The 15,662-nt window shown below is 40.7% G+C and overlaps 1 protein-coding gene across 10 annotated transcripts in view; it reads left to right on the plus strand.

Moving 5' to 3' along the window:
- Nucleotides 1–15,662, plus strand: part of LCORL (ligand dependent nuclear receptor corepressor like) — an 81,579-nt gene that overhangs the window by 6,662 nt on the left and 59,255 nt on the right. The window contains exon 1 of one of the 10 annotated variants that reach the window (XM_065634574.1): nucleotides 12,986–13,071. The exons of the other annotated variants lie outside the window; for them this stretch is intronic. The gene's annotated coding sequence lies outside the window, so the exon portion shown is untranslated. Of the gene's footprint in view, nucleotides 1–12,985; nucleotides 13,072–15,662 lie in introns of those variants that run through there. 10 annotated transcript variants of the gene reach the window in all.

The raw sequence follows: 15,662 nt of genomic DNA on the forward strand, positions 1-15,662 counted from the left end.
CTACTGTAATCCTTGTCAATGTTTTGGGGCATAGCTTGAACTTTCATATTGTATGTTCTTATATGGTGGTAGTTTACTTTTTATGTAACTGATAGTGAGCTGAGAAATTTAAACTCTGATAGTCTTTCTACATTGTAGGCACTAAGAGTTTCTTAGGATGGAACTTGTGTAAACCAAAAACATGGAGCACAGATACTACCACTGCAACTTGGTCTCTCTTCTTCCCTTGAATTGACATTCAGTAACTGTGTACTAATGGTTGAGGTTGGTAACTTTCAGGATTTTTGTTGATACTTAGCACAATTTTATTGTTTTTATTTTAGGACTCTTCTGTGGACTGATATGAGCATTCATCTATTAAACAGTTCAACAAACTAGACTGTAAAACTAGTCTAGTGTAAGACTAACCTAGAAAACAAGAGAGGGAATGTGCCAAGAGGAAGAACAGGAAAGAAAAGGTCAGATCTAATTTAGCTTGGATCACTTTCCTAATCAGGCTTACTACATACCTGCTTCTTCTCCTGAGTCAAGTGTTAAGTAGCTTTACTGGAGAGAACAAGACTTCTGATTTTTAGTTACTGCCTATTTTAGCAACACTTTTTGAGAGTTTCGAAGTGGGCTGGAAACTAAGTTGGCTGAACAGCATCCTAATCAATAAGAATGTTGACAAGAGCAAGAATACAGCATGACTAACAATAATGTCTTTCCACTTGTTCTTACTTTGTAGTGGCACTTGTGTGATGCAACAGTGAACTGGCCTTCTCTTTTAAGTTAGTCTGAAGGGCCTACTGTGATGTTTTTTGCTGTTGTTGCACTGGGTTGGTTTTCTGTTAGATGAGTCTCCTGAACTGTCTGGCTATGGTAATAAGTACTGGTAGTTGTGTAAGGGAAATAGTAATGGGAATGTGACGTGCTGATCAATTTATCAGATCAGTGTATGCTGTTGAGGATCTGTATTCCAGCTACTGGCAAGTAGCCAGGGCTTGTACAGCCTGCAGCTAAAATGGGAAAAGTTAGTACCTCTTCCCCTTGTCCACCCTTGCCTTTTTGGTTTTTCAGCTGTATTATATGGGGGTTTTGAATAGACAGTTACAATGGATCCCTTATTCTTGAATATGATTCAAGGAACAGGGCTTCAAACAAGGTTGTTATGCTAACCTTTAGAGTTCAGTGTGTTTATGTAAAATGTAGAGGTCAACCGGAGCTTTATAGACGTCACTAACTTAAAATTCTTTGTCCCAGTTAGGACCACTGTCTTTTGTTATTCTTGAACCTTGCTCTCTTCCATATGCTTGGAGGGAACTTTGATAAGATAGGTTGGAACACTGACAGAGGTTGGAATGGAACTGAATTTGTGTGATTCACATGTCTAGTATCAAACTTCTGGAAAATAGGGTGGCATTATAAATTTCACTACCATACATTAAAAAAAAAAAAAAGAAAAACAAAAGCTCAAACAAAAAACTTGTTTGAGGATGTAAAGTTATTATGTGATACTTTTTTTTTTTCTTCCCCACTGCTAGTCTGCCACTTTATCCTTCCATCCACTAAAGGCGTAGAGAAGCCAGCAAGAAGAGAGGAGAGAGTAGGGAAGGGAAGATGGATGGTAGTGGTTCATCTATTGGAGCCTGTACAGGGATAGAGGATACATTATAGAGCAGGAGACTGTGAATCTGCGGACAGGCATTGAGAGGCAGAGGTTGAATTCCTTCTTATGGGGTGTGGTCAGCAACATGGACTCTGCAGGTTAAAGACCCATGTGTCAGGTTGCTCTCTTTATGTTTCCACTTCTGGCACAGGCCGAGTTCCTGTGTAGTATCTTGAGAAGCTGGATTAACCCCTTCCTAGGTAAATGTTTTGTTCTTTGCAAAATTCTTGTGGAGTCTCAGCTGCTGCTTTTAATTGTGTTTGGTTCTCAACATCCATTCAGACTTGCATCTCCACAGCAACATGTGTTGTATTGTAGGAGTGAGAATTGGGTAAATGTCACTAGGTGTGAAATTTTTTTTTAAGTCTGTTGGTAAATGAAAGCTTGCCGAATTGGTGTTGTCTTTAATTATATTCCTTAGCTTTCAGTTTCTATATAGCTTGGTAGGGTCCTGCTTTCCAGTTATGAGACATCGTAACTTTTGTGGCACCTGAGGATTGATTATTTGTGTTTAAAGAGCTGTTCAGTGGAAATATTTCTTGTTTTTCAATGTGTTTAATTCTAAAACACTACCAACTGTTTTTAAAAAATGCTTAATTTTCAGATTATAAATATTTTCCTCATTTCACAGTTCTCAGCTTCTTCAAATCATCTTATTTAAAGACTAGTTAAAAACCTTATATATGAATAGTAGTTCTCACTGTCATAATTCCACTGCTTTATAAAGTAGCTCTAGTGCATTTCTAGTCTGCTGAGCCACTAATAGGTCAGAGGGCAGCATAATTAATCTAGGGTTGAATATGCTGCTTCTTTTCATAACTACTGTCAAAAAGCTTTGCACGTCTTATTTAAAAGTTTTCTTTTTCATTCTAAGAGCACTACACAATTTTATAGTGTCAGGTTTAAATACTACTGGTGCAAAACTGCTGGGCATCTTTTGATTAACGATGAATATTGCTGCCATATATGATGTAGATTATAGAAGATTGCTTTAAAGGGCTCCATCTTGTGATGACAGCTGTCAGTTTGGCTCACAGAACAGCAACTCTGCCACACCAAGGCCCAGTTAAATGTAAAGATTTGACTTCACCTAAGTGTAGCTATTAAGACTCCTAATCTGTGTATGGGGGAGGATTATCAAATGTCTACTGCTTTGTGACCTGTAGTTCAGCTGCAGGTCATTCTGGTGTTAGCCATCTGATGAGGGGGAAGAAAAATAGGATCTACTTAGGATCTACTGCTGCCTTAGACTGCTCTGTATAAGGGCTCTAGTGCTAACTGTGCCCAACTCTGTCTGAAAACTTTGCTCTGCTGCAAGATGAATCCTGCAATGACTGTGGACTTGCCTGTGATTATGGTTCATTCTCCTTCAATTTTCTTATTCTTCCCGGACCACCCTATCTGTCCATCCATCAACATTCATAAGCAGTCATTTCCTATCTTTGATTTCTCCTTAAAACAAACCATTTGTCTTTAGTTCCCAACCTTTTTTTTCCTTCATTGTCAGTGACACTAAAGTGATTTTCGACAACTTTATCCATCTCCGCAGATAATTTTATCTCAACTTCTTGTATGTTTCTGTATGGATTGTCTTCAGAATTGACTTGGGTTACACCACAAACACGCTCACTATGGCAAATTACACTTTCCATCTTTCAGTCCAGGAGACTTACGTGATGTCTTCTTTAAGTGTCTTATCCATCTAGTTGTTTCTGTGTGCGTTGCTGCTAGATATCCTATCTCCTGGTGCTTGAGGAAAAGGGTGTGTGTGTCTTCCTATCACCTTATTCAGGAAATGTCAGTCTCTGTCAATCTTGCTAGGTCAAGAAGTCTGCTACCTTGTTATCAGGCTTTCACATGCTAATCAGCAGCCATTTGGAAGGACTTAATTGTTCTTTTTTGGAGATGGATCCCAAGCTTATTCTGACTAGAAGTGTCCTAACTTCTAGCCTTAATTTATCCACAGTTTTTGTGTATTGTGTCAACACTGTCATTTAGGGTTTTCCCTTACACTCTCCCCTTCTATTTTTCTCCTTTAACCTTCCATATTTATTCCTATTCAGGTACTATTACTTAATATAGTGCAAACTGAGTGTTAAGCGATAATGAGCACTGAGGACTATAAAGTTGCTGTAGTGGATTTGAGTTTTAAACAAATAGTTCACAGACAAGTGAAAAAAAAAATGTAGCTACAAATGTACAAGCTAGTGTAAACTGTTAATAGCAGATGTTGTCCAAAGTTTACTTTCTGCACTGTGGTACAATCCCAGCTGCAGTGCAGAGGCTATAATAAGTTCTCTGTTGTGATCTGTTTGAATATTTTCCTCCTATTCCTATTTGAGTGCGTTCCTCAGAGTCATGCTGAAGAGTATTTCAAAGTATAGTCCAGACCATATTGAATGAGGGGCATAATAATCTGTCTCTGCATTATCAGAGAAGAACAGCTTAAGTTCAGTACTTATTGGAACAGGTAAGTACAGATACTAAGGGAACCGAGAAGGAAAGATGCCTTCCTAGATTTAATTCTCACTAACAGAGGGAGTCTTGTGGGAGAAGTGGTGACTAGTCATTCCCTTGGCCACAGTGACCATGAAGCAGTTAGGTTCAAAATGTTTGCTCATGGGAGGAAAACTGCCAGTGAGCAGACTTGAGGCTGCTCAGAGAACTGCTTGGTAAGATTCCCTGGGAAGAAGCTTTTGAAGGTGTTGGGGTGCATCAGTGTTGGTCGTTTTTTTTAAGTGCAGCCTACTAAAAGCACAGGACCAGGCAATTCCAAAATGCCAGAAATCTAGCAGGTAAGGCAAAAAGTCAGCTTGGTTCAGCAGAGATCTTCTTGAAATACGGGAGAAAAAAGAAATTATATGGTCAGTGGAAGCAAGGTCAGGTATCATGGGAGAACTACAGAGATGCTGCTCACCACTGTAGGGAGGAAACTGGTGCTGCCAAAGCTCAATTAGAATTGAAGCTGGCCAATACTGTGAAGGACAATAAAAAAGGCTTTTTGAAATATATTTATGGCAAAAGGCAAACTAGAAATAACATTGGCCCATTATTCAATGAGCATAGTCACCTTTTAACAGGGACACAGACAAACCTGAGATGTTTATGCCTTGGTTTTCAACACTGAGGATGGACTCGGGGGCCCCCCATAGCCCTGGGTTAGAAAACGATAGCGGCATGAACAGTAAACTCCAAATCAATCCAGAACTTGCACAGGATTTGCTACTCCAGCTAGAACCCTACAAGTCAATGGGGCCTGATAGGATTCACCCTAGGGTGCTTAAAGAGCTGGCTGACATCATAGCAAGACCTCTCTCCATGATTTTTCAATCCTCCTGGGAATCTGGAGAGGTCCCAGATGACTGGAAGCTGGCAGACATTGCCCTTCTTGTAGATTGAGACAACAGGGATGACTCTGGCAACTACAGGCCTGTCAGCCTGACTTAGACTCAAGACTTGAGGGAATACTAGGTTCACCAACGACACTAAATTGGGAGGAACTGCTGACACTCTTGAGGGCAGAGAGGTCCTGCAGAGGGATCTGAACAAATTGGAGAACTGGGCAATCACCAACCGCATGAAGTTCAACAAGTGCAAGTGCTGGATTTTGCACCTGGGACACAGCAACCCTAGCTATATGTACAAACTGGGGGATGAGATGCTGGAAAGCACCTCCATGGAGAGGGATCTGGGGGTTCTGGTCAATGGCAAGTTGAACATGAGCCAACAGCGTGCCCTGGCAGCCAAGAGGGCAACCGTGTCCTGGGGTGCATCAATCAGAGCATTGCCAGCCGGGCGAGGGAGGTGATTGTCCTGCTCTGCTCCGCAGTGGTGCGGCCTCACCTGGAGCACTGTGTGCAGTTCTGGGTGCCACAGGATAAAAAAGATATTAAGCTACTGGAGAGTGTATACAAGAGGGCTATGAAGTTGGTGAAGGATTTGGAGGGGAAGCCATATGAGGAGCAGCTAAAGTCGCTTGGTTTGTTCAGCCTGGAGGAGACCGAGAGAAGACCTCATCTCAGTCTACAGCTTCCTCACAAGGGAGAAGGAGGGGCAGGCACCGATCTCTTCTCTTTGGTGACCAGTGACAGAACCCGAGGGAATGGCAGGAAGATGTGCCAGGGAGGGTTTAGGCTAGACATTAGGGAAAGGTTCACAGAATCACAGAATGTTAGGGATTAGAAGGGACCTTGAAAGATCATCTACTCCAATCCCCCTGCCGGAGCAGGAACGCCTAGATGAGGTTACACAGGAAGGCGTCCAGGCGGGTTTTGAATGTCTCCAGAGAAGGAGACTCCACAACCTCCCTGGGCAGCCAGTTCCAGTGTTCTGTTACCCTCACTGTGAAGAAGTTTCTTCTCATATTTAAGTGGAACCTCCTGTGTTCCAGTTTGCACCCATTGCCCCTTGTCTTATCATTAGTTGTCACTGACAAGAGCCTGGCTCCATCCTCGTGACACTCACCCTTTATGTATTTATGAACATTAATGAGGTCACCCCGCAGTCTCCTCTTCTCCAAGCTAAAGAGCCCCAGCTCCCTCAGCCTTTCCTCATAAGGGAGATGCCCCACTCCCTTCATCGTCTTCGTGGCTCTGCGCTGGACTCTGTCCAGCAGTTCCCTGTCCTTGAACTGAGAGGCCCAGAATTGGACACAATATTCCAGATGAGGTCTCACCAGGGCAGAGTAGAGGGAGAGGAGAAGCTCCCTCGACCTACTAACCACATCCCTTCTAATACACCCCACGGTGTCATTGGCCTTCCTGGTCACAAGGGCACAGTGCTGGCTCATGGTCATCCTGCTGTCCACCAGGACCTCCAGGTCCCTTTCCCCTGCACTGCTCTCTAACAGATTGTTCCCTAACTTATGCTGGTACCTGGGTTCTTGCCCAGATGTAAGACTCTGCACTTGCCCTTGTTATATTTCATTAAATTTTTCCCCACTCAACTCTCCAGCCTGTCCAGGTCTCGCTGGATGGCAGCACGGCCTTCTGGCGTGTCAGCCACCTGTCCCAGTTTGGTGTCACCAGCAAACTTGCTGATAGTGCACTCTTATTCCCTCATCCAAGTCATTGATGAATATACTGAATAGTACTGGTCCTAGTACTGACCCTTGAGGGACTCCACTAGATACAGGCCTCCAGCTAGACTCCGCCCCATTGACCACGACTCTCTGGCTTCTTTCCTTCAGCCAGTTCACAGTCCACTTCACTACCCGATCATGCAGTCCATAGTTCCTCAGTTTAGCTGCGAGGATGCTGTGGGAGACAGTGTCAAATGCTTTACTGAAGTAAAGGTAGACCACATCCACTGCTTTGCCATCATCTACCCACCTGGTTATGTCCTCATGAAAGTTTGAGGTTGGTCAAGCATGACTTCCCCTTGGTGAAGCCATGCTGACTGCCCCTAATGACCCTCTTATCCTTGATATGCCTTAAGATGGCACCAAGGATAAGTTGTTCCATCGCCTTTCCAGGGATGGAGGTGAGGCTGACCGGTCTATAGTTACCCAGGTCCTCCCTTCTTGCCCTTTTTGAAGACTGGAGTGACATTTGCTTTCCTCCAGTCCTCAGGCACCTCTCTCATTTCCCATGACTTAGCAAAGATGATGGAGAGTGGCCTAGCAATGACCTCAGCCAGCTCCCTCAGTACCCACAGATGCATCCCATCTGGACCCTGGGTTTATGGATGTCCAGATTGCTTAATTGGTTCTTCACCCATAGGTGGAGCACTGGAACAGGCTCCTCAGTGAGGCATCACGGCCCCAAGCCTGACAGTGTTCAAGAAGAGACTGGACAACACCCTCAGACACATGGTGTGAACTGTAGAGTTGTCATATGCACCGACAGGAGTTGGACTTGATGATCTTTGTGGATCCCTTCCAACTCAGGACATTCTATCGTTCTAGCTCTACTGGATCTGTCTAGTCTAGGATCTATTGTCTGCAGCCAGTGTTGGACTGTTAGGGAAAAAAATATCAGTACATAATACTTCTGAAATATCTTTTGCCTTTCAATGGCACTTGTCTTGATCCTTGGCAGAAAAAACGTTTTCTTGGTTTTTATAATGGGTTTACTAGATTATTTTACCATAAGTTATTGGTGATTTTGTGTGAGTGTGTGATTTCAAGGTATTGTAAAACCTCAGTGGATCTCTGGTGTCCCCTTATTATACGAAGTTAGGTTACTTTTCCGTTTGTCCTACACAAAGAAGTGGAAGCACCCTATTAAATTATTACTTTAAAAAAGGCAAGAGATGGCAAAGGTGTTTCCTATTCATGTGGTTTTGGGGTTTTTCTGCTTTTTTTTCTTTTCTTTTCTTTTTCCTGAAGACCTGACCTATCTTCCCTTCACCATCTCTTCCATTCCCAAAGCCGAGGAGTTCTTACATGTTACTTGCAGAGAAGCTGTTTATTAAATTTGATCATTCTTCCCTCCTTTATTTTCTTAGTTCTGCTCTCTTCTTGAGATGAGAAGCTAGAACTATATGTATTCAAGATCATACTTGTGTGGATTCATGTAGTGACAAACCAGGGAACAATACAGAAGATCTTCCTTTTAGGAAGTCAAAACACTTGGCATGCCGTTTACAGAGCACATGCTTTTACAGAACTGTGTATTGGAACTCCAAGATAAAATTTGAGTGATAAGTCAGTTCAGAGCCCATTACTGCTGATGTAATATGAGGATTTGTCTTCTCTACTATTTAACTTAATATTTACTTGCTTTTGGCAATCATCTTCAATTTTACCACCTTGATAACCTCCATATTTTGAAGTTCTCCTGATGTTATTCTGATTTTTCTTTGCTGCTAACACTAGACAGTACCGGGCAGTGGATTGTCACGGTGGGTGCAAGAGCAAAGGCAACCCTGAGACACTCTTGTTTGTGACCTTCTGCTGCGAAAACTAACCATTTACTTCTGTCTTTTAACCAGTTACTTATCTATGCAAGGACTTCACCCCTGTTGCATAGGAAGTTTTTAAAGCTTTTGAAGATGGATGTTAATAGATGTCTTTTTGAAATCTTGATTTACTCTGTGTCCCATGTCTAAATGCCTACTGACATCAGTTGTGTTTAGAGTATGATTTCTCTTCACAGAAGCTGTATTGGGTCTTCAGTAATACATTATAATTCTTTATGCATCTGGTAATTCTGTTCTTCGGATTTTATTTGCCCAATTATGAGCATTTGACTTGCTGGTTTATGAAATGGCCTCAAGTTGCACCAGGGGAGGTTTAGATTGGATATTAGGAAAAATCTCTGTAGTGAAAGGGTTGTCAGGCATTGGAACAGGCTGCCGAGGGAAGTGGTTGGGTCACTATCCCTGGAGGTATTTAAAAGAAGTTTAGTGGTAGTGCTTAGGAACATGGGCTTGTGGTAGACTTGGCAGTATTAGATTTGCAGTTGGACTTCATGATCTCTAAGGGTCTTTTCCAACCTAGGTGGTTCTATGATTCTATGTATGCCTTTGCTGGCATATATTCTAAGCAGATGTCTGTCTAGTAGGAGTACACAGACCAGTCCAAGACGGGTACACAGTTGCCGACTGTTTTGTGTTGATTGGTGTTAAGTTTTGCCCCTTTCCTGTCCTCTGATGTGGAGGTGATCAGCTTGCTGATTTCTTCGTAAGGACTAGTTTGGGTTTATCATCTTCAAGTTCCTTCAATTTTTCTTGTTGTTGTTACTGTGGGTTTTTTTGTTCCTGTCAACAACAGGCTGTTATTACAAGAAGCATGTTTTATTTATCAGTTAGACAAACCGATCACAGTATGGCTGGGTCATGTAGGCCCTCTGAGGAGCAGGAGAAGGCTGCTCTTTCCCTGGCATCAGCTGAACTTGCTTAGCAGAGGGAAGGTCCTAGAGACTAAAGGATGTAGTAGATTGTCATGGCAATAAGAGAGTTAAATGGGCTGGGGTAAAAAAGGGGTGGAGAGAAAAAAGGAATAGCTGCTTGGCTTGAAGTGTTGAAAATGAAAACTTGTGTTGATCAGGCCACACAGAACTCACAGGTACTGTTCAGCTGACTGAAAACAAGCTTGGAAGTGACATAGTACAATGTCTGTTGGGGAGTTATGGTTTATAAATTCAATTTTACCCTCTTATCTATTTACTTTGGAATTCTGCCACTTGTTGTATGTTCCACTCTGTTGTACCTGGTGTTTGAGGTCAGAGATGATCTAGATGATCTAGTGACACGTAGAGAGTTTTACCATAAGGAAGAGGTTCAGGAGGCTTTGTTTCAAAGCTCTCCTGATTGAGGTCTTGCCACACCTTTTTCTGTTAATGCCTAAATCTGAGGAATTGTTCGATTAATGGCTTATATGTTGTCCTGTGATCTATCAGGAAACAAGATCCTTTGGCCAAAGTAATTTCAACCCTGCAACTCTTAGTGGTTTTTTTTATTTGTTTCCAGGTGTATGTTCCTACACTTCATATACTCAGAAGTGAAATAAAATGTCATATGTTTATCTTTTGAGGCCTACATCGTTCTGTGCTGATACAATGTCAGAACTTCAGGTACACTTGTATGCTTTTGATTGTTGGTGAAAAGTATTTAGTGAGGTAAAACTTACTCCTAAGGAAATTGTCTAATAACCTTTCTTCAGGCTGGACCATCTCCTTCAACATTACTTGCTGTTGTCTTCCTCCTTTTTTGTCAGTTCCATGCCCATTTGCTGTGCATTGTGCAAATTCCCTTCAGGCTTCCATGTCATTAGGTTCTCTCAGCTGTCTAATGTGGATCTGAGAAATGTGAGGTGGCTCTTGATTTTGGCTGTTCCCTTTTTAATTAGGTGACTTACCATAGTTTATTTTAATCCCTTACTACTTTTTAAACAGCAGCAGAAAACACCACCACCAGCAGCAGCAAAAAAACAACAACAAAAAAACCCAAACAAAGAAAAAAACCAACCCAAACTGATACTGGCCACCTCTGTTGGAATGTCAATTGTTATATATTCTCGGAGATGATTTCTTCAGCAAGACCATCAGACTGGTTAGGATGTATTGGGAAGTAGTTTTATTTCCTGTCTGCACCCTTGATAAGTCTACTGACTCCTGAACAAATGTGTTCTGCCTCAGGGAAATGGAGTTTAATAATAAATGCTCCGTTTGTGACTTGTGGCATCAGGAGTTCTTATCTTGAAATGTTGGAAGTGCCCAGAGTTCTCTGAGCTGAGTGCTGATGTGAAGAAATGCACTTCAGCACTGACCTGAGATCAACTTTGTGCGCAGTCCTTAGAAACAATGGTAGATTACTTGAGTCCAGGAAACTTTTTCATTTCGTACCTCACTATTTCACTTGCATAGAGCAGGGTGTTTTCTTAAAACTAGGGCTTCTTGACAAAACGTGGAGAATTCACATTAGAGAAACTCTTTAGTAAATCCTACAAATATCGGCATTTTGGAAAAGCATTTGTCTGTAAATCAGTGATGTGTGAAGTGTAGTTGTCCTCTGGCAAGTGTTGTTTGTCCCACAGACCTTTAGGGAGTGAACTGAAAATTCAAGGGATCATGGATTTCTTCTTTAACTAGTTAATGCTTTCTGCAGTGACACTGCAAGAGAAAAAGCTGTGCGAGAAACCCGCTGTAGTGTGTCCTGAGGAAACTTGCTTATTTAGTGTGATGCTGTCAATTATTTGAAATCTGTGGTCTTGCTGAATATGCCTCTTAATTAGTGACTTCAAGAATACTTGTCCAGTGGTTCAGGAAGAGGTTTCGTTGGCCCAAGCTCAACTTTGTAAGGCTTTTACTTTAGGTTGTCACTTGTAGTAGCGTTTTGAGGGCTGACACTTGATGTGACTTGAAGTCATTTCTGGTTCTTTCATATTGCCTGAGGTGATATTGGCATGTTTTCAGAATCTCTCTTCTGAAGAATCAAATCACTTTGAGGAAAGTGATATTAACAGAGTATCTTAAAGTTTTTCTCGAGGCCTTTTTATTAATTGCCTAGGTAGGAACAATGGATTGCACACTTTCTGCTCACCTTGTCTGCCTCATTCAACCATTAGCATCACAAAATCAGAAGAGCCAGAGTAGCCTCTTCCACTGTTGTCTGCAAGAGTAGCTAACTGGTAGTGATTTGGATGGTGTGTGGAAGAGTGTTTTAACTGTCTTTCCTTCTGTGTGGTGCTGTACTTCTTCACCTGCCCTTAACAACCAACTGACCTAATTATGTGGTCTATACAACAATTACAAACTGGGTACTCAACAGGTTCATTAACTGTACATCTCTAGTGGTAGCCTGCCACTTTCTTCTTCTTCATTCTCAACCTAGTAGATTAGTAATAAACACTGTTTTTTGCTCTTTGTGTAGGATATGAGTGACCTCGACCTATGAGACTGATTAAGAAGTTTGATACCAGATAAGTAACTTCATATGATGTTTTCCAGAATGCTGGAACTGAGATTTATCTGATTCCTGCAGGAGTTTCCCTCTTGCTGGAAATGCAGACTGTAATCACACCTTTCTTTTAAGAAATGATATTCCTGTGTTCTTGACCTTGCAGTTCTGTTGGCTTCCCTAAGTGGTTGCTGTTGTCTTTCAAAATTGTTCCATTAAGAGCGAAAAGTACCCTACTTAGAGATCAGCTCCAAGTACTGAAGGTTCCTGTTTTGCCTTGCTTGAGACTTGTGGGAAGCAATAGGATATGGCTGTCTTGGGTCAAAGAAACTCACTAGATTGTGAATGGAATAGTAAAATCAGGTGCAGATTCTACCTTTTTCTGTTTATCTTAAAATTCATGGTCCTTCTGGGAGAGGGGAAACACAAACAAAGCAAAAAAACCAACCAACTAGGTACTTGAAATACATATCTGTGTTTTCTTTGGTGTTCCACCCCCCTGTGCTCCCCAGGTCAGGTTGGACAGTTGTTAGCATTCTGAGTTTTATAGACTGTAATCAGAAATGAATTACAGAACTGTTACAAAATCAGTTATTGATTGTCTCCCAGTAAATGCTCGGAGCTGGTATATGGCTTCACTTGAGTACTGTATGAATTCTGTTCTACAGCAAATGAGAATCAGAGTCCCACACTCTGGATCTTATAATTTTGTGCTTTGTCTTGTGTTGTTTAATGATTGGAATTTTATCAAAAGTTTGTAACAGGTGTGTGCTAAAAAGCCCACCCAAACACACCTGCCTAATCTTTGCTTTTAGTGTTTGACACAATTCAAAAACAAGAGACGAACTTTTTCCTGTTCTCTTCTTATATCTGACATTTTTTTATCTGATGAGAGTGCCTGATATGAAGCTAAAATGTATATTTAAAGTCTGTTTCTGTATTTCTGCTTTTTCAGTCTCCAGTGGGAAATGAGGGAATTCAGCCCTTTTAATCAAATGTGAAATGATTATAAACTTGTGTGTATTCTTTTCAGTATATTATGCAAGTTCAACAGAAGGATGCTTAGAAGATGTAGATTACAGGTTGGTTGTCTATGACATGTAAGTTGAGGTACTCTACCTGCCTACTTTGAACAATGTCATCTCTTAAGCATGGAGCGTGTCTAAGAACTGAATTGAAATCACAGTTTAGCTGAATTTAGAGTTCTTCCAATCTAACTGGAGCATCTGAGGCACTTGCAATTTTAACCTCAAATTCCAGAAAACCCTTTAGAGAAAGGAGGCATGGTTAATACCTCTTATTTGAAGTGAAGTTTTTACATAGGTAAGTGTCCAATTCTTATTGACCTAGTTGACATGTTGCCAGCTCTAAATTTTATCTAATTTGCCAAGCCAAATTTTGGCTGGATACGATAATGATGACTGTCCGGGGGTTTGGGGGTTTTGTTTAGTTTTGTTCGTTTATTTTTTTAAAACCAGGTATTCATAAAAATAAGCTGTAAGTTAAAGGTGAAAATACATGGTATAGGTATTACAAAATGCAGAAAAGTAAACTTATCACAAACTTAACTGCTAGTTTAAAGGTATGTTGCACTCATTTCTTTGTAAATTATGGTATGTCTAGGATTATTAAAAATATTTTTTAATAAATTTGTTTCAGCATTTGTGTTAATAACCTGTTTGGAAAGAAATACTTTGAAGAATGCAGCACTGAGACTTAAAGGGTTTATAGTTCACTTACTGTCTTATAACTTGGCATCTAGATACAAGATGCCATTCATTCTGTAGCTTCAGCAGATAAGTGTCAATTGATTTCAGGGAACTGCCATATTAGTGCAGTCTAATTGTGGGATTTCAATCAATTTCAAACTTAAAAAAAATAGATCCTGAATATGACCGAGTTGGATCCACTGAGAGCTAAGAATGATTTTTGTCATTTCAAAATGGCTTAGAGTTTGTGGGGAATAGACAGGTTGTTTGAATGACGCAGAAATGATAATTGAAAAGAAACATCCTGAAAATTCCCATGAAACTCTGAATCCCGTAGGAAATTAGACTTCCTTGTTAAATTTACTGTCAGGCATAAGTTTCATGGAACATTCCTGAAGGCTTGCAACTTAATTAGCTTGCAGTAGACCCATGGCGTAGTACAGAACCCTAAGTTTCGGTTTCTCAAAAGTTCATCAGGCTAGGAATATTTCAAATTAAATATTTTTTGGCTTAGTGAACTGGCAATTTCTGGTAACTATTTAACAGCTTTCAGCTAGCTCTCCTTTCTTAGCAGAAAGCTTCATGTTCTTTGATTCTGGTAGCCCAGGAAGTGTGCCAGACCTACGTATTCATTAGTTGGCTGCTAGACTTTCTCCCAGATGCAGGTTAGATGTGTGATACTGCATAGTAGTAAAGCAATGTTGTGACTTGTTCATTGTTACAGATTTGCTGTGAACTTTGTTTTTTCTGTGATGATTTAGTGGACATCTGACTAGGCCCTCACATAGGTAAAATAGCCAAGCTTTTCAGTCCTCTTATACATCTTAAAATTGTGATTAAGAAATAAGAATGTACTTCAGGCACATGGTCTTCTGAAAATGACAATTGTTTCTATGTTCTAGGCTTGGGCATTATTCTCCTCAGGTTGTAAAAATGTTGAAGTGATACCAGATGAGGAAGTAGCGAGCATTTTTCCAAGCTGAGCATTATCTTCTTTTGCAGTGACTTATTCCCTCTGAATTTTCTTCTCTGGGGATACAAACTATAAACTGGCCCAAATTATCACCAGCACCGTTCTGGGTAGCAGCTGGTATCTAGATACGTTTTTGATGTTGCATCTTGAAAAAAGAAAGGCAGTAGGATAAGCTTCAGTATCTGAAGAACACTGATATTCACACCAATTCCATATGTAAATGTCCCTGTGTGACAACTGGGATTACATCACTGTTCATGAAAGTAGAGTTTTTAGAGAAAATAGAAATTAAGTTCCAGTAACTGTCACTTAGAAGCATTTTTCTCTCTCCCTACCCACAGAGCAGCACAGTCACTTCTGAAATGTTTTCCTTATGCCTTTTAAATTATAAATAACACAAATCTCTCAATATTTTGCTGCTACATTAGAAATTAAATCTGACTTTAATTTCTACAGTATCTGGAAGCTACAGTAAAAGGTGTCATGTGGGCTTTCCTATTTACAAGTCAACAAGGACATTTTGGAGTGTGGGGATTCTTCCTTTTTTTATCGAACCTTATTTTTCTTACTGTGGTTTACAAGTACCTGAAAAATAGATCTGAATTCAGAACTGATGCTAATCTCAGTCTTTACTTAACCTACAAGTCTACCACTTAAGATACAAGAGCTGCCGACCTTTTCTTTACAGTTGTTGAATGGTTGAGGGGAGGTTGGACATTTCCTCTTTTTGTTTTGCCGCTGGGGTATGGCCGATATCCCTCTCTCAGCACTGAACTATTACTCTCTTTGTATTCTGCTTAATGCTTATAACTGCTTAATGTTATACTTATGTTTGACATATATATTCTTTTTGGAAAACATATTTCATCACTGTCTGAATTTCCTCAATAAAATACAGCATAGAGAGTTGAAAGTGAGGATTTTTATCCTAAGTGAAAAGTAGCCAGTTAGAACTAAAGCTGTTCTGTAGTCTCATTTCAGTTTTTGGTCA

The sequence above is a fragment of the Caloenas nicobarica genome, chromosome 4 (genome assembly GCF_036013445.1).
Source record: "Caloenas nicobarica isolate bCalNic1 chromosome 4, bCalNic1.hap1, whole genome shotgun sequence".
Lineage (NCBI taxonomy): Eukaryota > Metazoa > Chordata > Aves > Columbiformes > Columbidae > Caloenas > Caloenas nicobarica.